General features: G+C 54.7%; 2 long non-coding RNA genes across 3 annotated transcripts; both read left to right on the top strand.

Moving 5' to 3' along the window:
• Window positions 1-962: 962 nt before the first annotated feature.
• LOC122231396 lies at window positions 963-3,637 on the top strand. Its single transcript, XR_006208616.1, has 3 exons — window positions 963-1,192; window positions 2,406-2,603; window positions 3,102-3,637. It is a non-coding gene; the product is annotated as an uncharacterized LOC122231396 (long non-coding RNA).
• Window positions 3,638-17,367: 13,730 nt separating this feature from the next.
• Window positions 17,368-19,914, top strand: LOC122231397. Of its 2 annotated transcripts, XR_006208618.1 has the most exons (3): window positions 17,368-17,410; window positions 18,084-18,375; window positions 19,726-19,914. It is a non-coding gene; the product is annotated as an uncharacterized LOC122231397 (long non-coding RNA). The 2 variants fall into 2 exon arrangements; XR_006208617.1 differs by having other exon boundaries at window positions 17,374-18,375.
• Window positions 19,915-21,673: the final 1,759 nt, after the last annotated feature.

Genomic DNA, 21,673 nt, shown 5'->3' with positions numbered 1-21,673 from the left:
CACTGGCATCAGGCTTGGGGTAGGAGGAGAGAAACGAGAGGCCGTAATAGTGGGTGGTGGGGCACAGGGCCCAGAGCCCCCTTCAGGAGGGAGGCCCTCGTTGGGAGGCTCGCAGCTCCGTCCCTGAAGGACCACCTCAGCTGGAGCGAGCTCTGTTGCCCAAGGTTGTGTCCCCTCCTGAGGTGGGCGGTGGGCTAGTTTCCATCCGACTCCAGATAGACATGAGGTACAAGGCCGGCCCCCTTGCCTCAGGGCAGGGGCATCTCTGTGGGCCCCCCAGCTCCAGAGTGCCCGCTGGCTTGGCCCAGGCTTTGGCTGCCACTGTGTCCCCCAATCCCCTTTCCACCAATCTCCTTCTGTCCCCCACAGGGGTTCATCCCAACAGCACCCCCATAAGTCATGAAAATCTCTTAGAGCGTGTTTCCCGGAAACTTCAGGCAGAAGCGGAAGGGAGCTGACATCAGCAGGATGCTTCTTGTTTCTTTTTTCTTTTCTTTTTTTAGATCGTCTCATTTAATGTAATAAATCTACGACATGAATGTTTTTGCTCTTTTATTGTTGAGGAAAGGTTAAAGAAGTTGTCAAGGGCCGCCTGGGTGGCTCAGTCAGTTAAGTGTCTGACTTCGGCTCAGGGCTTGATTGAACTCACGATCATGAACTCGGCGTTCGTGAGTTCAAGCCCCGTGTTGGGCTCTGTGCTGACAGCTCAGAGCCTGGAGCCGGCTTCAGATTCTGCCTCTCTGTCTCTGTCTCTGTCTCTCTCTCAAAAATAAATAAACATTAAAAAAAAAAAAAAAAGTTGTCAAGACCGAATAGTATCTGGCAAAGCTGAGGCCCCTGCCTGGACTCCCGGGGCCTGATGTGGTTGTAGTCGGGGAGAAAAGGGAAGTTCAAGGTCAGTTTGCTGTCGCAGCAGCAAACCCTGTCTTACAGATTTTCCCTTAGGCCCCCCCCCCCCCAGCGCCCCGGGCATTCTGGAGATGACAATGGAAAGACTTCTGTGTCTTGAGGCCTGGAACCAGGTCTAGAGGGAGGCCTTATGCTAGACCGTCCCCCCAGGGGTGGAGCAGCGGACAGCACCCAGTTCTGATGGGTTTTCTGAGCATGACTAAGCCTCCGCATCCGTTTGGAAAGTGGCTCATTTGAGCCTGCCCTGGCCCCTGAAGATTCAGAATACATATTTACAGTTCACGTAAGTAGCAACGAAAGTAACCCTTTTATTTTACAGTTCACGTAAGTAGCAACGAAAGTAACCCTTTTATCTTTTCCTCTTCATCGGGTCCTTCCACTGTGAACTCGAGCTGCAGAAGACGCAACCTTCCCCCGGAAGGTTAAGAGCCAGGTGTCTGAAAGCGACACCTGCCGCATACACCCCGAGGAATTAGAAATCTCTGTTCCTTAACACAGCCAGAAACTCCTCTGGCCTCAGTAATGAGATGGGGGCCTTGAAATGAAATGGCAGCCCCCGGGTCAGGCGCTGCTGGGGCATGAGGTTGGCCTTTGCCCAGAAAGGAACCAGCTGCGGGCCTTGGTTTCCTCACCTGGTGGAGAATGTCCTTTCAGCCACAGGGGAGGCACATCTGTGACTGCTGTCTTTTTCTTTTCCGTTCTGTTTAAAAAAAAAAGCCTTTGTGAGAAAAAGCCTGTGGTTCCGTCTGTTTTCTCTGAGTGGTTTGTTAGTTGAGGTGTTTGCGTGCTGAGCAACGCGCACTCTTATTTTCCTCCTTAGCAAAACATTAATTATCTCACCCGGTAACCTTTCTCTCGGGGATTTTTTCATTACCACCCCCCAAGCTGTGGGGGCACCGAGCAATTTCTGGATTTCCCATCATCTCTGCAAGCTGACTGCAGTGTCTAAGGAGACAGCTGTCCCACTTGGCTGGGTGCAGGACCTCCTACGTGCCCCAAGAACACCCGGTGATGGCCGCTCTCGCGGCGCTGCTCATGCTGGGTGGGAACCCTCTGTTTACATCGCTCATCACCCACGAGGCTGTGAACATACTCACTTTTTTTTTTTTTTTTAACTTAAATTCAAGTTAGTTAACTTACAGTGTAGTCTTGGTTTCAGGAGTGATTCAGATCTTACGTATGACACCCAGGGCTCATCCTGAGAAGTGCCCTACTTTTTTTTTTAAAATTTTTTAAAATATTTATTTTTGAGAGAGAGAGAGAGAGAGAGAGAGAGAGAGAGCAAGTGAGCAGGAGAAGGGCAGAGAGAGAGGGAGACACAGAATCCAAAGCAGGCTCCAGGCTCTGAGCTGTCAGCACAGAGCCCGATGTGGGGCTCGAACTCACAAACCGCAAGATCGTGGCCTGAGCTGAAGTTGGACGCTTAAGTGACTGAGCCACCCAGGAGCCCCAAGAGTGCCCTCCTTAATGCAACACACTCACTTCTGTATTCCCAGCCCCCCAGATCAGTGCCTGGCATGCTGTGGTGGCCCTAAGAAGGTCTGCTGCAGAATCAGGTGAATGAATGAAACACGAGACTGTACCGCATGAGTTGCTGGGGTCACAAATGAGCCTCCCTGTGGCACCCCACAGCCCGCGTCTCTTGCCTCTCTGTATAAGCAGGAGTTGGGGTCCTTTGCTGTTCCTGGCACTCGGTGAGTCCCATCCTCTGTGCCTGCCTGCGGCCATTCTCAGCTGCCAGCCAGCCGGAGCATTCACTCGGGAGCCCGAGGCCTCTTCCCCAGCCTCCCTTTGGATGGAAGAGAGAATTCAGGCCCCGGAGTCTGGGGATGGAGGGACCAGGGAATAACTGCGGAGCCTGGCAATGACTTGCCATCAGCTCCTTCTCTCCCGGTTTAAAGATTAGGCACCTAAGGCCCAGAGAGCTGGCTGTCAGGTTCAAGGTTACCTAGCTGGGGGGGTGACAGAGCTGGCACTCAGGCCTAGCAGTTGTGAGACACAAGAGCCTCCTTAATCCTGAGTGTGGGGCCTTTCTGGTCCCTCCTGCTGCCGCTTCCCCTGCCGCCGGGAGGAGGGAATGGCTGGCCTCTTTTCCCATGTGCGCAGCGCAAACTCCTGTTTCCAGCCTCATTTGATCCCTGAGCCTTCCCTCTGAAGGGGGCCGACTGGTGACGGTTGCCTCCGTTTTGCAGATGAGGAAATTGTGGTGCAGAAAGCCGGGGTAACCGGCCCAAGAAAGCAGAGCTGGCCAGTGGCCGAGGCGGGGCTGACGTTCGGTTCTCAGAGTCTGGAGCTTGTGCCCCTACCGCCATCCTGTCCAGGAGCCCGAGGCACCTGACTCAACCTGGCTCCAGTGGAGACGTGAGACTCTGCCCTGCTCCAGCAGGGCTCCCGGGAGTTGAGACCAGAACCCAGGATCCTGCCTCCACCCAGGGGCTCTTCCTGCTCTAGGACTGGAGTCTTCAGATGGCTCCATTTGGGATGGTGGGTCTTATCAGGGGGCTTGGCACATGCCATACAGCAGGCTGGGGTGCCAACAATTCTGCAGAGTGCCCACCTGTACGTCCAGGCCTTCTTGCAAGGTGTTTGCTGAGATAAAACCTCCCTCCAATGGGAGAAAGCCTAAAAAGGGACCCCCTGCCCCCCTCGCAGCATCCTACTGTGGGGAAAGTGGGCGGGTAGTCAATCTCACAAAAGGACACTCTTTCAGCCCCCACCTACCCTCTGGCCTTGAAATCGCCTGTGAGCTATTCCCCAGCAGCAGAGACACTGGGTGCTGGCTTAGTCCACACTCAGAAGGGGGAAAAGGGGGGGCTCCCAGGACAGGGTGACTGATAAGGCACTTCCCTTTTGGGGCATGCTGGGCCCGCACTCCTCATGTGTTCTAGATAAAGGCGCCCACGTGGCTGTTGCACATAAATGTGTTTTCTCCAAGATAATAGGACTTCTGCCTCATAACTTGCCTCCATCTAAGGTTGGTTCTTGCTGGCTGGTCTCAGGGTGAAGCTAAGGAGAGGAGACTTACCTGAGTTTATCTTGCTTATTGACGATCTGCTTCTGTCTGTCCCACCCCTACAATGTAAACCGTAATGCTATGATAGGTTTGCGTATAAACGAATGCTAAAGGTCATGTACTTGAATCCTGTTACTATATAGTTTAGCTATTGACTGGCTACTCCTAAAACCCAGATGCCCCACAGTCAAAGGAATTTTGCACTTTCAGTAGCTGGTTCCGGGGCCTGTTGGTCTGTTCACATCAGTGGTTCCCCATTAGGGGAGTCGTCTGAGTCCACATTTGTCAGCCTGTGCCTCAGAGCTTGGCCCCAACTTCCTCCTGCCAGGCTGACCTCCATGTCGCTATGCCCTGCACTTTAGGCTCTCTCCTTCCCTTCCCCCCTTCCTCCCCTCCTTCCTCCCTTCCTCCCTTCCTCCCTTCCTCCCTTCCTTCCTCCCTTCCACTATTTAAAGAGCTCCAGACCTTAAGTGCAGTGGACCTGTTTTCACTTAGCCTACGTGACATGGGTGGAGCCAGAGAAAAACAGATATGCAAATAAGCAAGGTAGGGGCACCTCAGTCGGTTAAGGGGTTAAGCATCCCACTCTTGATTTCGGCTCAGGTCACAATCTCACACAGTCTCACGGTTCCTGAGATACAGTCCGCTTAGGCTCCGGGCTGACAGCAGGAAGCCTGCTTGGGATTCTCTCTCTCCCTCCCCTCTCTCTCTGCCCCTCCCCCGCCCCCCCCCCCCGGAAAGAAATGAATTTTAAAAAATGAAAAATAAAAAACCACGCAAGGGAAATTCAGGTAAGTGCGGTGAATACAATGAAAAGTGTGATGTGGGGTGGGCGTGAGCCCGAATTCTCTGCCCTACCCCCAAGACCCGCACAGGTAAGTGTTGCCCAGGAAGCCCAGCCCACATTCACCTCTGGAGTGAGCACCCTTTGGCGGGGGCAGACAGTGGCTTTCCCTACGGTCCGAGTCCCATCCCGCAGCCGAGCTCTAAGCTTCCCAAGGGTAGAGAGCGTGTCTCCTCCAGTTCTGTGCCCTCTCACTTGCCCAGCACATGCCAGGCACAGAGGAACTGCTGCGTCAATGTGCAAGGGTCTCTCCTAGCTCAGAGCAAAGAGCAAACAGGGCCCAGCCCCCAGGTCACTGGCTGAGAAGAGAGCCCCTTCTATGCCCTGGAGAGGGACTGTAAGGGGCGTAGTTGAATGGGAAATTTCATCCCTGGGGGTGGGGGATTTAAACCAATCCCAAGTAATTGTCCGACAGGAACAAGTCGAGTTTGTTTAAACGTTTCAATAGTTTGCCTTGATGCACCCAAGAAGAGTATCATGCCTGTTTCTTGGCTTGGAAAGGTCTGGAACTGTGTACGGGGGCGGGGGTAAATGGACTTGGAGGCAGAGGAGGGGGTGGGTGTGTGGGATCTCTGCGTGGTGGGGTGGGTGTTCATTTTGCCAGAGCATATCGTTGGGTCTGTGTGCGGTGGGGCGTTGGTGTGGGATCTGTGACCGTGCCTGAAATACTGGCATAGGACGAGTGTGTGTGACGATGGAGGGTGTGTGGTTAGACGTGTGGGTGACAGCGTAGTGGTGGCTCGTGTCCATGTGTATGTGAAGTGTCCCCCTTGGTGTGCTGCCAGTGCTGTGGAGGGTATGGACGTGTGCTAGAGTGATCTTCCAGAAGGCAGCGAGGCACGTGCCCAGGGCCCCTTGCGTGAAGGATTCCGCACGCTCACAGAGAAAGGGCCAGGGAGAGGTGGAGCAGTGGTGGTCTGGGCTCTTGGGGGCCCTGGAAGCTGGGACTTCACCCTCCTGGGTGGTAGCTGGGGCTTTATTAAGAATTAGAAGCCACCAGAGAGAGCCCTTCCTGCTCCGCTGGCCCTTGGGGGGACACCCTGGCCTCTTCAGCTTTCCTTTGATTTATGATCCCTTCGTTTCAAAGCCCTATCCTCAAACACCATCCCCAGTTTTTACGCTCCTACCCAGAGCAGACACCAAAACATTTCTGTTTCCTCTGGAAAAATCCTGGGAGGTCTGTTTATGGCTGCCGCAGAGCAGCACACATCTGCGCGCGGTTTAGCTGGGACAGCTGGAAACTCAGGATCTGGAATTTTCTGGAATTCAGACCGCACTGGCGCTTCCCCGCTTCCCCACAACTGTCACACCGCAGTGAGTTCTTGTGCCCAGAGGCAGCCCTCTGCTGGTCCCTGGACGCCCACGCCCACGTATGCGGATACACTCTTGGACCCAACATTTCAGTTAACGCACGGAGGCGGGACAGGGATGCCCAAGCACGCAGGCATTGCTGGCACTTTCTGAGAACAACCTCAAGCACAGCTTCCCCAGGGTACAGAGACCCACTGACACACGTAGGCTGGCACCCCCTGGGACCCGTCCACACGTATAACTCCTCAGACGTGCGGGACAACACATGCTGACTCACAACTCCCACACGAGGACGTGCGAGGCACCCAGAAGGTGTGATTCACCTTCAGCCACCTACAGAATCCCACCCTGAGCCAGTCTGCTTCAGGCAGCACCTGTCCTTCCAGGTAACAGGATAGGCCCGCCCTCCCCTGGAAGGGTCAGGTACTTTCCAGCCCGGGAATGCCCAGGCTTCCCCATCCTCTGCGCCTTCCCTCACAGAGGCTGCCCCTCACCTCTTCTTTGGCTCTGGGCACCCTGGATCGCCTATTCCTTGGGTCTCCCTGGGCTGCCCTCGGCACCCACGTGCCTCGGGCCTCAGCCATCTCCTTGCAAAGGGCGCTTGGATTTCATGTTGCTCTGACACCGGACTCTCCCGGCCTATCTCTCTAGGGCTGACCGGGCCAGGCACAGGCCACCCTCCCAGGTCCCAGGGCTCGGGCCATCTGGGCAGGCAGGGCCTCCAGGCTGTTGGGAGTCCTGGAGGCAGGACTGGGAACAGGGAAGGGGGCAGTGCTCCAGGAGCTGGCTGGGGAGGCAGAGGAAGGTCACTGTGTCCTGGGAGCCATAATGAGATGTGCCAGGCGGGGCTGAGACAGGGGGCAGCGCCCAGCCGTGCAGGGGTTGACCTGGGCTGGCGAGGAAGGGGCCAGCCGGTCCTGCTGCTGGGGCTTCAGACTGTTCTCAGACACAGGCCTCGAGGAGAGCTGGGAGCGGGGCCCGGACTGAGAGGGGCCACCATTCCTGGTGAGGGCCCGCAGAGCTGCCTGTCTCCTGCAGACTCCTCAGTCTCCTGTGACTCTGGCCCCTCTTCTCTGTTTTTGCTTCCGATGCAGCCTACCCAGGCACCCCGGTGGGCTGGCCTGGGACTGAAGCGCCTCCCCAGTGTCCCCACCCACCGCGTGCCCCCTCTGTAGGGCAGAGCAGGGGACCTGACCGGAGCTCTTGCGTTCCTGCATGCCTAGATCTCTCCAGAAGCTCCATGGGTTCTGGGGCCACTCATTTCAGCAGCCCTCCCCCTCCCCCTCCGCGCGCCAGAAGCGTCCCCATTGCCGACCCCTCCTCCTGCCCCTTTCATTCTTTCGGGCCTGTTCTCGAATCTGCAGTTGCTTCCTCTTCTCCCTTAGCCAAACCAGGCCTCCCAGATTCCAGCAAAGCTTCCCCGGAATTTGCTCTTTAGGGCAGATGGGGGTGGGGAAGGGGGGCAGGCAGAGGAAGAAGGAGAGGGTAAGTGGGAAATAGAAAGTGGAAAGAAGCAAAAAGAACTGACTTTCACTCGGGCCCAGGAGGGGAGGTGGGGCCGGTTTAGTGCAGTGGCAGGATGCCCAGCGACTGGGTGGCCAGGGGAGCAGGTGCGGAGGGAGCAGAGAAGGAGCTATGCTCCCCGAGCCCCCCTTGCCTTGCTGGGCAAGGCTGCGTTCTAAGGCCGCACCTGGCCCACATGAGGACAAGACCTATGAACTCAGCCTCTCCAGCAATGTGTCCCAAACTCTTGATTGTCTCAAGCAAGACCAGGATGCCCTAGGGCTCCCAGTGTGGGGACCCCTGGGCCTGGGGCGCTCTTTCACCCCCTCCATCTGTACACAGGGCTGTGGTGGTGCCTCCACGTCCAAAGAAACGTCCAGCCTCGTGGGCCTTCCCAGTCCCCCTTGGAGCCCTCCCTCTGCCTACAAGGGCAGGCTGTCCACAGACCCCACTCTTCGGTTCCTGCTAGCACTTCCCGGACGGCCCTTCTCAGCGTCCTGTCTGTATTCTACAGATAATCATGGAGTTCTCTAACCTAATCATGGGTTAGAAACCCCCTCAGAACTCCGATGGAAGCCTCAAGCTATTCTCCCCCTTCCCTCCCCCCCCCCACATTGTTTCATATTTGGGAGATAGGGGACAGTTTCTTTAAGGCTTTTGCATCTCAATTTCTTAATTGCAAATGGGAGCTTGCATTTAACCCCTCCCCACCGGGAGGACACTTGTGAGGTCTGCATCTGCTGAGCACCCAGCCCAGTGCCCGGATAACAGCAGGAAGCTAAACATTAATTCCCTTCTCCTTCTCCCCGCCTTTTATTCTTCCAACACTAAGCCAGAGGAGAGCAAGCCTACCCTATTGCCCTGGGACAAAGGAATGATGGCTTGGATTCAAGGGCAAAGTACAGGAGTTTTTGATTAACTCAGGAACACCATGGACTTCCAGCTGCTGTAGGGGTGGGGAAGGGAGGGGGAGGTTGCTGGTGGGGGAATGTAGGAAAGACAGTGGGAAACTCAGAAATCCACAGGGGACCGGAAGGCAGGAAATGCTGAGGCCAGGGCCTTCTCCAGCCTGGAAATGAATGTCACAGCCAGGAGCAGAGTGCTCTGAGGCCCTGCAGGAGCCCACCCGGGGCCTGTCCCTGAGCCTCTTTGAGAAGGCCTTGAATACCTTCTCTCCTCTGCTCCTGTCTCCCACCCCCATTCCTGAATGCATCAGAAGACTTTCTTTCTGGAGCAAGGTCATCCTGGCTTTGGAGGGGAGGGGCTGCTCACCAGGTTAGGTCAGGGCTCCTGTGGACCAGAGACCTGAGGGCACTGGGTGGGGGGTGGGGTGGGGAGGGGCCCAGAGCTCAGAGAGCACAGCACTCCCTGAAGAACCCCAGCGTGCTTACACCCCATCTGATCCATCAGGGAGCCCCTCCTCCGCTTCCAGGCCAAAGGACTGTCATCCAGCCCCAGGGAGAAGGCCAACTCTGTCGTGTCCTTGACACCCAATATTCCACACGGTGGCCTTCCTGATTTCTATCTTGAATCCTTCCCGCAAATCCAGTGGGCTTCTTCTGGTTTCAAGGAGTTATTCATGATATCAAGTAGGCAGTTTGTGTTCCCCCTGAGGATCAACCAAATTTGGGGAAGATGCTAGGCCGCCGGTCTCCACCCCCTTCCACCAACTGGAGGCCCTCCCTGCCTCCTCCCCACCCGGCCACATGGGAAAATCCCCAGTGAGCCCTTCCAGCCCTGTGAACGAGGCCACGATTCAAAGGCAGTGGGCAAGAAGGAGACCACATAGAGCAGCCAGAAAGAACCAGCCCTTTGTGCTAGACTGGGGTCCGTGGGGGGATGAGTGCATTTTTGGCGTATTGAGAAAGATTTCTTTTTTATAATGAGCAGGGGAGGGGAGGGAGGGAGGGAGGGAGGGAGGGACGGAGAGGCCCAAGGCAAGACTTGGGAGAAGAGAAGTGAGGAGGGGCGGAAGGAAGGCCGGCAGGGACGGTACCAGAGCGCGTGAAGCCAAGGGCCAGAAATGCAGACAGAGGGAGGAAAAGGGCAGCCCTTGGGACCGATGCGAATGGTGCATGGCGCCTGGATAGAGGTCCGCCGAAGAGAAAGGTGGTGATTTGTGTGGAGGCGGGGGAGGCGGGGCGGTGTGACATGAAAATGCCAAGAAAGGATTTGACTTCGTTGTACACGTGGGAAACCAGACTCAAGAGGGACGCCAGGTGACACCAGCCAGGCCGACTGAGCTCTTGGAGACACTGGGCGGCTGTGCTGAGTGCTTCGCCAGCAGCCCCTCATGGAATCCTGGAGACCAGCAAAGGAGGCTGTCACTGTCCCCTCCTTACGGGGGCAGAGCCGGAGGCCCGGAGAATGAGGCTGCGTGCCGATCCCTGATCCAACGTCAGCCAGCTCAGAAGCCCTGGGCGGCTGGACCCACAGAGCCGGCGGCGGCTGCTGGGGGGACACGGTACGAGCCAGGGGGAGACAGAAAACACAGGGGCGCCAGCCGATCGTGCCTAGAGACCGCTCCTGGTCCCAAGACAGTAAACATACGCCAACTGTAAAGCCAAGCCTGGGTCCCTCCTTGAGGGTCAGTTCAGAAGGTCCCACACAGCGTGGATAGAACACACCGCCTTCCTCCCGCCTGCCAGCCTTTCCCTCCCACTGGACTCCTTTTGAGAAGAGACCGAGGCTGTTTTGCTTTCTTCAAATGCTCTGTGCCCCCCAGGGCCTACGAAACACCTCTCCCCCTCAGTTCTCTGGAGAGCAGACAGGAATGAGGGTCCTCGGAAGCCCCGCCCCCGTGGCCCCACCGGCTCACGGCCTCTGGTTTTCCCTCTGCTCGCTTGTTGTAACTGCCAGTCCTGTTTACACATTCGTCTCACCCAGGGACCGCCTTTGCTGGCCTCTGAGAGCCGGCCACCTGGCCCTGTGCGGGACACAGCTGAACGATGGTCCAGGCAGTGTGCAAATACTCGGGTTGATGCATTCACAGACATTTTTAGAGCACACACGTGGTTGGTACTCGGAGCGTGGAAGGAGTTGGAGAGCGAGGCACAGCCCCTATTGTCATAGCGCCCGGCCTAGCTCTGGAGGCGGATGAGTGAAACAGTAATTAGCTGCAGGGTCATGGGGATGATTGCAGGGGTCTTAGGGGTTGAGGAGCCTTAGGAGTGGCAAGTCCCTGCGGGCTTCCCGGAGGAGGTGGGGACAGACAGCCTCTTGACAAAAGAGAGGATCTCAACTCTATCAAATTCTGGAGGATTCTGGTTTGCTATTCCCCTTTCCTGGCCTTACCACTCATTAGAAAACACAACAGCCTATTCATTTGTTAATTTATTTGCAAAAATCCTTATTGCCTGCTAATACGTGTCAGGCACAGTGCTGTGCTGGTGTCTGGGAAGCTCCCAGACCAGGGAGGGAGCAGACAAGTGGGCAGGCCATGATGCCACAGAGACCACCGTGGAGTCCAGGCCAGGGTGGCCCTGGCATTAACCCTCCCTCCCATGGCCATTTACAGAGGACAGGGGGCAAGTAAGCATGGGATCTTCGACCCCTCCTCGGCTCTCAGCCTCCAAAGCCCTGTCCTGGCTCTGACCAGCCTGGTCCCTTCAGGAGGGAGGGGCTTACCGTCTGGGGGTGACTGCTCGGTGGGGGCTGGGCTGTCGGCTGTCCCCTAAGAAAGTGGGAACAGTGCACCTTTCCTCCCAGGCTGTGTGTGTGTGGAAGGTCTGGATGCTGGTTCCCTCGCGTCCCTAGCTTTCCTGCAGGCAGGTGCGCCCTTGGGAGGTAAGTAAAGGCAGTCTTGGTGCTCAGAAAGTCTCTCCTACACTTCCCTGTCTCCTTCCTCCTCCTTCCAGCTTCCTGTCTCCCCCTCCTCCTCATTCATCCATCCCTCTCCCCCTTACCTTTCCCCTGCTCCTCCACCTCCCCCCGCCCTCCCCCTACCCTCCCCCTTTCATCTTCTCCCTCCTCCTTCTCCTCCTCCTCCTCCTGCTTTGCTCCCAGGAGCTAATTGCTTGAGGGGTGAAGACCAGGTCGACTCGTGAAAATTCGGGTCCATTGCCATGGTGATGCTAATTCAAGCTGAGTTCAAAGGAAATTGTTCCACTTAAAACTAACAAGCTGGAGCTGGGGCCCCAGGAAGGACCAGTGCCAGGAGGAGCAGCCCCGAGCCCAGAAAAATAGGAAAAACAAACCCTTTGCGAGCTTCTCCCCCACACTCCTTCTGGGTCCTGCACACCCGCCTGCGGCCTCCGGACCGGCCCAAGCCCCAGGAAACCCGAGAGGTCACTGCAGGGAGCGCCCTGCCTCAGGTCCAGGCCGCCCCAGCTACCTGGGAAGCCCTCCCATAAAGTCCTTACACAATCTCCCTCAGCCTGTGGTTCCGGGGCTTAACCACCCTGGCCCTCGGAGAGTTCTTTGCCCATCACACGAGCTCCTCCCACTGCTTTCTAATAAGCAGGGTTTGGAAAGTACCAGGAGTAAAGTAACAGGTCCTCCGAAGTGCATGCTCCAGGCTAGAACTGTTCCAACACTCCATGTCTATGAACACACGACCCGCTGGCTGCGGGTGGTATTATGGCCCCTACTTTCTGGGTGTCCAGGGATGAGAAAGCTTGCAGGGGGAGAACCACTCAGAGCTCGTTCTGAACTCAGCTAGTTCTGGCTGATTTAAGGATTGCCACTGAAGGCCTTGAACTGGGGGGTGAGGCTTACACAATAAAGAGGGGGAGGTGTTGGTTCCAAATTACCAACGAGTAACCTTCTGGGCTTTCACTCAGTCCTTCTTCCCCGGTCCCCAAACATGATGCCTGCACCTCCTTCCCTGCCAGCTCATGTCCCTCTCGGTCTGGTGGCCTTGTGCATGTTTCTTCTTTACTCTAAGGGCACGAAGCATGTCTTGTTTGCCTGTAGCACCGGACTGGCCCAGAGTGGGGTCCGGCTGGCTGTCCTCTCCCTGTCAGAATGCAGAATTGGAAACCCAGCCTCTTGGGAGGGGGATGGTGCATTGAGGTCCACCAGGTGAAGGGAACCCAAGCCCCCTGGGTTGAGGTCCACCAGGTGAAGGGAACCCAAGCCCCCTGGGTTGAGGTCCACCAGGTGAAGGGAACAGAATTGAAGACCTGTTGCATTAGGAGCCTTCCCTGGAGGACTCTGCAGTTCTAGTCCATTGGCAGGGGCCAACACCAGGATCCTGTCCTTGGCAATGCCCACCTCTCTACTCTGACCTTCCAGAAGACCTCCCTCCCTTGCCCAACCCTTAGATGTTTTCCTTCACCCTAAACTATCTAGTGACCCTTCCACATATTAAAGAGATACTGGTTGACCAGGAGCAGAAATTCCTTGAAGGCAAAGCCCGTGTGAGTGCTGGTGACACCAGGCACAGGGTCAAGAAGCTTGTAGGACGGCCTCCTATTTAAAAGAATGAGTAACCTGGGGTCTGGCTGCCCTCTGGGGGAAGGATACAGGGGTTAGAAGGCTTTAGATCTGCTCTCTCTTCAGATGTGCTGGGAAACCTCGGGAAGCCTCCTTACCTCTTTGTTCCTCGGTGTCTTCAAGTGTAACAAAAGGATGCCCATCCCTGAGCCACCTCACCGTCCCACCCATGGGAAGAGGAGAGTCATGACTATAAATGTGTGGTAGCATCCCACCAGCATCCAGACCAGCACACCCCCCCGGGGGTGGGTGTGGGGGGCTGTGGTGGCGAGTTGAGAATCATGTCTGGCCTGTGGCCCGCTTACACTCTCTGGGAAGACCTCCCCACCCCACCCCCTAACTGTCCTGAAAGGAGAGTTCAGCGCCTGTGGATCACTGAGGCAAAATCCAGGCAGGAGGGAGGAAGTGAGTCAGCATGGGGGCTGGAGAAGGCCCAGGGCCAGGCTTGCACTGGCTTTGTACTCCACTCCCGTGCCTTTCATCCCAGCATCTCAAAGCCCCTTTCAAGCTACAGCAGCCCTGGGAGTTGGGTCATTATCTCAATTAACAGGAGAAAGCTGGGGCCCAAGCCTAGTGGAGGCAACTTTCCCTTGAATGAGGCCTTGACTCAGTGCCCAGCGAACCCAGGACCTCCTAAGCCTAGGCTTCTGCCTCAGGCTCTGGGCTGCAGGGGGTGTTGTAGAAGGAAGCAAGAGCTGGGCTGATTTCCCCTTGCCTGTCCCTTCCACGAAGAGAGGGCTGAAGTCCTGCATGAGGACTCACAGGCTGTTTGCAGGGCTGGACTCTCCCAGGGCACAGGGCGGTGGGCGACCCCTCCCGTCTTTGTTGCGAGTGACGAATGTGCGTAGTTGTGCTTTTCCAAGTGGGAGAGATGGGGGACGGGGTGGGTGCACAGCAGTCATCAGAGAATCTGGGACTAGGCTCAGCCGCCTTGGGGGAAGATCTTTCATCCTGGGGAAAACATGACTAAAGCCCCAGGCCTTGGGGACCCCAGGCTGTTGTGGCCGGTTGACCCCACTGAGTTTCTCCAGCCTGTCGCTGTTAGAGCATTCTTTGCAGCAAATCAACCGATGCTTGTCGAGGGTCTTGTGCATCCTGCCTGAGACAAACCGATCAGAGTCTCCACTCAGCTGTGCAATCCTGGGTAATCGGTTTAACCTCTCTGAACTTCAACTGCCTCACAGGTTCCTTGGCTCCGTGTCTGGGATGCAGGAGATCCCAGCCCTAGTAATATTGCAAGGAGAATTGTAGAGCACGGGGGCTGGCAGGAATCTTCCCTGCAGGAACCAAGCACAGAGAGATGATGTGGAATGCTCCAGGCCACACAGCCAGGAGTAGAACCGAGGTGTCAAGGGGAAGCCTTCGAAGGGCGTCCGTTCCTGCCCTTCCAGGCTTGGAGGAGGCAGCTTGCCCGCCTGCTGACTCAGGCTGAAGAAAGGCTGAGCTGTTGATCTCGGCAGGCTAGAATAGGAGAGGGAGTGTGAGGGTGGGGTGTCGTGGGGAAGCCGGGGGCAGAGGAGAGTCCAGGATGTTTCACAAGGAAGGGGTGGGGAGGGAGGGTCCATTTTAATGAGGCAGCAGAAGAGGAGAGGGGCCGGCTCCCTGGACAGAGGCTGCCCGCCCCCATGATGCTGGGCCACGCTGCAGGGATCAAAGCTGCCCTGGGCATCGTTCTCTGGGAACGGTGCAAGAATGCTGGGCCCGCTAACGCCTGAGCTTCTCACGGGCCCTGCTTGATGGCACTGCCTTGGGTTCTCTCATACCCAGCCCATTGCCTTCTCTACGCCTCCAGCTCGGGTTGCTGACTCATCCACTGGGTGGAGGTCCAGGGGCGCCTGTGGCTGCAGACCATCCATCTCATCGACGCCAAACTTCCCTCCCTGGCCCTTGGTGTCTTCCTGGCCTCAGCACGACCACCTCCTCCCTTTGACCTTGAGCATGGCTCTGGACTCAGCCAACCTTGTTTGGCTCGGTAACCTCAGCGTCTGCCCCTCAGTTTCGCCTTTGGCCTTTGCTTAGGCCTGCGATATGAGGACAGCGGGCCCGGCCCTTCCCCTACCCTGGACCTTTTCAAATCTTCATTCCAGATGGACTCCTCCCAAGTCCCGCCATTGGCCTCCCGTGTGTGAGCCTTCTTTCTCTAGGCTTCTGTGTCTGCGGTGGGCCACAGGGAGGACAGCTGGGGCCAGGAGGCTCAGGGCTGTCTTAGGTTTGCCCATCCGGGGAGAGCTGGCTTTGGTTCTGGCCCGGGGGGCTGGGGGTGAGAGCAGGAAGAAACATGGCGGCAGAAAGGCAGCTGGGAGAGTCCTCTTGCCAAGTCTGGAGGACACATTAGGGTGGGGATGGGAGGAAAGGATTCTCAAGAGGGAGGGGAGCTGGGCTCGGTAACAAAATCGTAAGGAGAAAAGAATTTGAACTTTTTTCTGGGGTTTGTGAATTCTGGAGAATGGTTTCTTTGCTATGACTTCTTAGACTTATCTGAAGTTCTCAAACATTTTCCCATTAGGGCCTCCCAGTCTCTCTCTGCTCAAATTCCCCTACTCCCCTTCTCCTCCAGCCTCTGGCTCAACATTTTTCTTGAGCCTTTTGCAGTCTTTGGATGGGCATAACATCCCACACTTTGCAGATGAAAAAAAACAGAGCCTTAGAACGATCTGGTGACTTACTTACAGACTCACAGGCAGTAATGTTAGAGCTGGGTAACTGACCAGGTCCACTTGGCTCGGAAGCTTATGCTCATTCCATTACACCCTCATACAGATGTGCAGGGTGTGTGTGTGTGTGTGTGTGTGTGTGTGTGTGTGTGTGTGCATGCGCGTGCTTTCCATGTCGGAGTATGTGTGGTTTCCCAGAAATCCTTAGAAAATTGTTTACTGGTCTCTTCTTCCTCCTTCCCTTCCTCTCTTCCTTCCTTCCTCCTCCTTCTTCTCTCCTTCTCTTTCCTTCCTCCGTTCTCTCCCTTTAGATGGTGTAATGGGGTCTCTTTGTTCATGGCCTGGTTTCTTTCTAGGCATTAGAAAATCAGAAATGCTGGAATTTGCTTCTCTGCAGCTTCAGGACACCCAGCACCCAGCCCCCAGCACCCAGCCCAGCCTCAGGAAGTGGGAAGTGCTTTTGTAACGCTTCCCGGGCACATTAGCAGTCTTAGCACGCATAGCGGCTTCTAGGTGGAAACATAACATTTTTGAAAAGGGTAAAGTGGAGAAAGCAGGAGGGTCAGGAGGCCTGTGTTCCATTCTTGACTTGGTCTTTTACCAATTATATGACCTTCGGCAAGTCTCTGAATTTCAGTTGCTTTTTCCTTAACTGTGCTTTAGGGATAACAATACTATCAACCTCCCAGGAGTTGAACGAGAAAAGATAATGCACATTAACACGCTTGGTAAACTGTAGAGGGTCAAGTTATTCGTACATATCCACCAGGGGAATAAGGGATGCCCGGATGCATTTCCCCCCTAGCATCCCAGTGGTGATATTACGGGACCAGTATATTCTCCATAGCCCAGAGATAGGATCTGGGCTATTCTCCATCCTCAGAGTTAGGATCTAGCTGGATGGACCATTCTAGATGATAATTCTTATTATGGCAGAATGAACTACCCGGTGGCCGTGACATCTTTCATCAAGGGGGTATTAGAAATTAGAACAAATCTAATTAGTCATTGTAGATGCTGAGAACACTTAACAACTGATGTGGTAACGCTTCGACTGTAAGCCAAGCTCAGGAATGAGTGATGCTTTCTTAGGTAAATTAATGCTGGAGTTACTGTTTTATAAGGGCAGGGTCAAAGACAAGCTAAGAGGAAAAATAGCCCTTCGTCCTATGAGACCAGACCGTGTTGGTTCTGGGAAAAGAACAAGTGCTCATCAGGACTGGAGACATGTTTGCTTCTTGGCTAATGAGGACACTGGCCACAGCTCCCCCATGGGAGATCCACTAGCAACTGTTGCCAAGAGGAGAGTCTCCATGAGCATCTGGCTAAATTCTAGGCCATAAACACGACGGCTTTCTGTGGGGAGGGAAGGAGTAGGTCCTTGAAGGACACTGGTCCTTGACTTGATGGAAGGGACTCTAGGGAAAGAATGGAAAATTGAGAGACAAAGAGATCTGGAGGAGAAGGGGACAGAGCTGTGTCTCAAGGCCAGTGACCGTTGCGCCGCCTTTCTTTGTTGGTGCTTGGAAACTAACAAGTTAACTTTCCCCCAATGTTGTGTTGCTGTTAAGCTCTACCCTGAGTGACACAAACAAATTAACTTCGCACATCTCCACTTTAGTTCTCTGTTTGACCCGAGACACACTCTCTGGGAAGAAGGTATTGAGAAAAGGACAGAACTCTTTCTCCATTTTCTCGCAGGGGATTTTGCTGAGAAATCTGGAGGACCACGAGCTCCTGGTGGGTCACCAAGTAGAGTCACCATGGTTACTGGCAGTGGAAGATGATTCCAAGAGCCAGTAGTGTTGGAGATGACCGCCCCGCCCTACTCATTCAGTGGAGAGAGCGCATTCCCTGATGGCTGCTCACAGACTGGAAAGGAGTAACTTCTGAGAAGCCTGAGTACCATCATATGCTCAGTCTAGATACAAATATTCCTGAATACTCGCTCTAGCCGCAGATAGTTGGATTGGAAACAGGCCCAATAGGTCACCTTGCCCCTATATAACTTTTGATATATAATTGTCCTACTGTCTTATATAGTAAGATATCCCTATATCTCCAGGGATCATGAGACTATGTATTCTTTCACTCATCCATCCATCCATCCATCCATCCATTCCATCCATCCATCCATCCATCTATCCATCCATCCTTTATAAAGATGACTAAGAGAAAGATCCTTTCCTTTAAGAATCATGGTATAGTCTTTTCAGAGGCCCCGATGCCTAACTAACAGGAGTAATTTCTAATCTCTAATCTAGATATCTAACATGATCTAATGTATAAATTCTAATGTCTAACTTCACGTCTTTGCGTTGTAAGTAAAGTCATTCACTCATTCACTTCTGCACAAATTCATCCTACAAATATTTTTGCCTGTGTCCTCTGCTCAGAGTGTATTTATTGGCAGGCGCCCCTCTGTTTTGGACATCCTGCCTACCTTTCAAGCTCACCAGGTACATTCCAAGACTGGGAAGTGAGCCGGCATTAAAAATGTGGTCAAGAAAAGCTCAGTTGTGACTCTACATACATTCAGACAAAATGGAGCGCTCACAATTCCTTCTGTGTCAGGATCTCAGAATACCTAAGAACACGATCATTTCCAAGAGGGAGCAAGTGTGTGTTGAGGGTTTCATCCAACTGGCATAGGGCAGGTATAGGACAACTAATCATTGGCCTTGAAACGTTTTCCAAAGGAGCAGGTAAGCAAGGTTGGCCTTTCTGCCTCTGTCTGAACCTGCCCCCCAGCCCTTCCCTTGGGTTCCTAACTCCCCTCCCCTTGGATCCTCTCAGCTTCCACACCTTCCTCTCGAAGTGTAGGGGGTGGAGAGAGGTGGGCTGAGGAGTGGGACAGGAATACCCCTGGAACCTTCAGTCTCTCTCCATTCATCAAAGGGGGGCTAGCCGGTTGCTGGAAGGAGTGGGGGGGTGGGGAAGAGAGGGAGAGTGCTCTTTGGGCTGGGAAAGATCCAGAACTCTCATTAATGTCTGACACCTCCAATAAAAGCTGCATATTCCCCAAAAGCGAGTTTTGAAAATCTTAGACTCTTTGAAGCTTGGTGTTTAACTGCCACTCCTTCCAGCAGTTAATAGGAAACCAAGCCCCTTGGCTTGCTCCCACGGCTCCTACCTGGGGCGACCTTGCTCCTCCAAGCATTTGAGGTCCTCGTAGGCCTCTTGCAGCTGGGCACGGAAGGGAGTCCTTGTTCCTCACAGAATGAAGGGTGGCTGAGGTGGAAACACCCTTATGGGCTGGCGTGGGTCAGAGCAGGTGGAAAGGAAGCGGGGGGAAAACTTCGGGAAATTGGAAGGGGGAAGATGAGGGATGCGGCCGAGCCCAAGCAGCTATTTTTCCAGACTGGCTTTCCCTCCCTTCATTTCACTGAAAAAGTAGCACATCTCCAATTGCTAAAATAGGCATGTACTTAAGGGTAAGTCCTCTGTTACCTCACACCATCTGTCTCCCAACTGGGAAGCAACTACGATTAACGGCTGTGTTGTGTATCATTCCGAAACGTTCTGTGCTTTATTTGCATCTCCTTTTGGCGTGTGTGGGAAACAGGAACATATTATACGCGTACCTTTCCACGTATGATTTGTTCTTAACAGCGTATCTTACAGATCTTCCTGCACATCGATTTCACTTATATATACGTATATTCATTTATATACACATATACATCTACTTCATTCTTTGCCTGGTATTATATAGTATGCATGCGCCCTGATGCATTTACCCCGTCCCCTAAGGACAGTCTTCAGTTATTGCAAAGCTGTATGGACAGCCCTCTGCACACACGTCTGTGCAAATCTAACCGAGGGTAGATTTGCAGAGGAGGCACTGTCATGTCAGAGATATACACCTTAGGGTGATGGGCATGGCTCAGGCTGTTTTCTGGCTGGCCAAGATAATATCCAAAATGGTGGGAGAATTGGTTGTCAACCCTCCTTCCGTCCCCCTTCCCCGTCTGGGATACCAAGCGGGGATAATTCATCTCTGGCTTTGGGATGCAGGAAGAGAGAGCTGTTTCGTTTTTGTTTTTGTTTTCCAGAATGGCCCATCGCCCTCAAGATGTTTGCTTGGGCTGCGCCCTACTGGCTTCCCCTGAGCAGAGCGGCACTGGAGAGGGAATCGGGCTGTCAGGTGGGTTCCTCCTCAGAGGGGAACCACTAGCTGGCCTGCTTCCAGGGAGCTCCGTGGGCTTCCGGGCTCTGTTCACCAAACTGCAATAATGCCGAGATCTTTTGCGTGGTGGATCTAATTTTTCAAAGCCTTTTGTAGCCAACATTTCATTCCATTCCAGCTGTGAGGGAGGCCAAACAGGTATTGTTGGTTCCGGGAGGAAAGGACACCCAGAGAGGCCGTGTGAGGGAGTGTGGTCAGGAAGAGGGTTGGGATACTAGGGTTCAGGTCCGGCACTGAGTGGTTAGCTGTGTGGTCTTGGCCTCTGTGGAAGCTTTTGGACAGGATGGTCTCCGAGCTCCTCACCATCAAGGATATGGGTGGATTACTGTCTAAGGTCTGCAGTTAGCTTGGGGGCAAGATGGCTACTCACATTTCGCTGGGCCACATGGTGGTTCACCCATCACACAGTGGCTCCTGGCTGGTACCTCATGTTGATGTGGCTTCTGTAGAAAGAGCAGAGGGTCTCTTTCTCCTGTGAGTGATAGCACATCCTCTCAGACGCCTCAGGGGGTGGGTACTGTGGGGCCCGTGAAGAGGGGCCCTGTACTGCAGGCAGGAAGGCACAGCAGGGGCGGAAGCTGATGCAATCGGTCCAGGCTGCGAGGGAAGAGGCCCCACCCGGACCCTTTCAGAGGCACCGTGGGGAGAGCCCCCTTCCCCATTAAAGCCCCTATAATTCATGCCATCTGCCCCCTATAAAACCAACCAATCTCCAGAGTCTGATTCTCCAGATGGCCTTGGGACCTAATCAAAGCCAGACCCACTCTCTGGCCTCTTCCTCTCCTACTGGTCTGTTAATAGCCTTCAGCCATCCAGCTCCAGGCCCCCCCTTAACCCCTTCGTCCCTGCCTTCCTCTGGCCCCCCGATCTCTGTTCTGCTGCCCTTTCAAACCACTGGACTGCGGTCACATGGAGGGAGCCATTTCGAAGCCAAATGTGATTCTTTGGGCGAGTTGGCTAGGTTGGGATCAGGAGGCCCGGGCTTCTCCCCCGTGGCCACCGGTGACATGCTGTGTGGCTTGTGGGGCCTCAGTTTCCCTATCTTTGGCAACCAACATTTAAATTGTAATAACAAGCTTACATCATGTTTTTCACCTACTTAACCTCATTTGATCCTCCAAAAGGAGAGAACTATGCGTCTTCTAATTACCCTCCCAGGGAGAACTTCAGGAGAACACAGGTGGTGGAGACTAGAAAGCAAAACCGAGGCCACCAGTTACTCCGTCAGACTGGGCAGGGGTCGCCAAAGCAGGTGGCAGGAGCCTCTCTCCAGGCCGGTCAAGGCCCACCATGGGGAGGGTGCAGGATTTCCTGAAAAAATCCGATCCTTGAGCTGCTGACCGGAACCTGAGGAGGTCACCAACTACCCAGGGGTCCACAGGATGCGGGCCCACCCAGAAAGTGACGCGCCCTCCAGGCCACTCAGCTCCACCCGGCAAGGTGGGGGTGTGGGTGGCACAGACCTTGTGCTCATAACAGTCAAGACCAAACAGGGGTGGGGGGCGCCGGTGGGGGGGAGGGGGATGGATATGCTAACCAGGAGCACGAAGGATTTAGGCCAGACCCATGGAGGGCAGTGTCAAAGTCAGCCTGGGCCCCGCCTGGGTGGCTGGTTGAGCAAGGGCGTGGAGACACCCTGTGGTCAGAAGGAGGAACCACAGTCCCGTTCCCTTTGGAAGGTGGCGGGGACAAAATAGGAAGGAGGCTTATTTGAGCTCACGCCTGTGCCAGGCAGGTACTTGGAAAGAGAGCTCATCTGCTCACCACAGCAGCTCAGGCAGGTACTTGGAAAGAGAGCTCATCTGCTCACCACA

The sequence above is a fragment of the Panthera tigris genome, chromosome D1, assembly GCF_018350195.1.
Source record: "Panthera tigris isolate Pti1 chromosome D1, P.tigris_Pti1_mat1.1, whole genome shotgun sequence".
Classification (NCBI taxonomy): domain Eukaryota; kingdom Metazoa; phylum Chordata; class Mammalia; order Carnivora; family Felidae; genus Panthera; species Panthera tigris.
Note: the sequence above shows the minus strand (reverse complement) of the source record. Positions and strands in the feature narration are given on the sequence as shown.